This window comes from Phalaenopsis equestris, unplaced genomic scaffold (genome assembly GCF_001263595.1).
Source record: "Phalaenopsis equestris unplaced genomic scaffold, ASM126359v1 Scaffold200310, whole genome shotgun sequence".
NCBI classification, from domain to species: Eukaryota; Viridiplantae; Streptophyta; class Magnoliopsida; order Asparagales; family Orchidaceae; genus Phalaenopsis; species Phalaenopsis equestris.
In genome coordinates, this window is record NW_018220142.1 from 14134 (window position 1) to 16285 (window position 2152).

Sequence of the window (2152 nt, forward strand, 5' to 3'; positions counted from 1 at the left end):
CTTCTGTAACAAACTTGAAGATCAAGTTTCCAACCCCAGCAGGGATCCGCGTCGTGCGAGGTGATCAACAAATAACACAATCATGCTATCTTAGACAAGCTCAGCCACATCCGTCAATTACACTTATCATTGAAAACTTTGATCTTCAAGATGAAGATGTATCTCAACGGGCTTCTAACGTAGAAGACTTGGATCAAATCCCACTCTCTGACAAACATACCTCGAGAATAGTGCAGCTTGGTTCCCTACTCTCCGATGAGAAAAGGTCAGAGTATGTAGATCTTCTCCGAAGGAACCAAGACATTTTTGCATGGACTCTAGCCGACATGTCTGGAGTTGATCCAGAAATAATCATGCATTCTTTAAAGATAGACCCGACCTTTAAACCAGTTTCCAGAAGAAGCGCAGTTTTGCCCCAGACCGCTTACAAGCTATTGAACAAGAATTCAACAAGCTTCTCGAAGCAAAGTTCATACGAGAAGTACACCATCCTGCAGGACATCAGATGCTAAGCTTTATGGATGCATACTCAGGATACAATCAAATAAAAATGAACCCAATTGACGAGGAGACCACCTCTTTTCAAATAAATAAGGGCTTATACTGTTATCAGGTTATGTCATTCAGGTTAAAAAATGCTGGTGCAACTTATCAACGACTCATGAATAAGGTCTTCAAAAACCTTCTCGGGTGTACAATGGAGGTTTATGCTGATGACATGTTAGTAAAAAGTTTAGAAGCATCCCAACACATTTCTCATCTTGAGACATTCCAACTCCTTCGTCAGTATGACTTACGACTTAACCGGACTAAATGTGCTTTCAGGGTCACATCAGGGAAGTTTCTGGGATTTATGGTTACCCATCGTGGGATTGAAGCAAACCCAGAAAAAATCAAGGCGTTGAAAGAGATGGTGCCTCCAAGGAATATCAAGGAGGTGCAACGATTGAATGGTCGTATAGCCGCCCTATCCCGGTTCTTAGCTCATTCTGGAGATGTTCTTCAAAATATCTTCAAAATACTAAGAGGAGCACAGAACACTAGTTTTCAATGGACAGATGACTGTTAGATCGCTTTCGAACAACTTAAGGCATATCTGGCTTCACCGCCCCTTCTCTCAAAACCCATCTAAGGGGAAATGTTATTTATATATTTGGCTATTTCACCTCATGCAATAAGCTCTGTCCTAGTCAGAATAGAAAATACAATGGAGAAACCAGTATATTACGTCAGTAAAGTTCTCTTTGATACAGAAATTCGCTATCCAATGGCGGACAAGACTGCACTAGCCCTGGTATTCTCAGCAAGGAGACTCTGTCCTTACTTTCAGGCTCACACTATTGGCGTTTACACGCAACTCCCTTTGAAGGCAATCCTACAAAAACCAGAAGCATCAGGAAGATTAGTTAAATGGTCAGTAGAATTGGGAGAATTTGACATCCACTATTTACCGCGACCAAACATCAAATCACAGGTGTTGACCAACTTTGTGGTAGAATGTACAGTGCCTACCGCTGATGAACCACCCGCTTCTCTTCCACAGCGACCTTAGTGGACACTATATGTAGACGGAGCATCTGGAAACTCAGGAGCTGGTGCAGGAATAATATTCATCTCCCCAAAGAAAGACATTTTGGAGTACGAACTTTGTTTGAAATTTCCAGCCACCAATAATGTTGCTGAATATGAAGCACTTGTCGTCGGATTAAAGCTTGTCATCAACTGTATACTTCGGGAACATAACACCTGAGCTGATGCCCTCTCCAAGCTTGTAACTTCAACAACTGGAGATCTCTATAAAAGAAGGTATATCGAAGAGATACATTTTCCTATCATCTATGGCCCATATAAGATACTGTCTATACAGTCTGGTAAGAACACTTCTTGCCCAAATTGAAACATGTCAGCTCGTTCATATACTTCGGGAACATAACACCCGAGCTGATGCCCTCTCCAAGCTTGTAACTTCAACAACTGGAGATCTCTATAAAAGAAGGTATATCGAAGAGATACATTTTCCTAGCATCCATGACCCATATAAGATGCTGTCTATACAGTCTGGTAAGAACACTTCTCGCCCAAATTGAAACATGTCAGCTCGTTCCTATACTTCGGGAGCATAACACCCGAGCTGATGCCCTCTCCAAGCTTG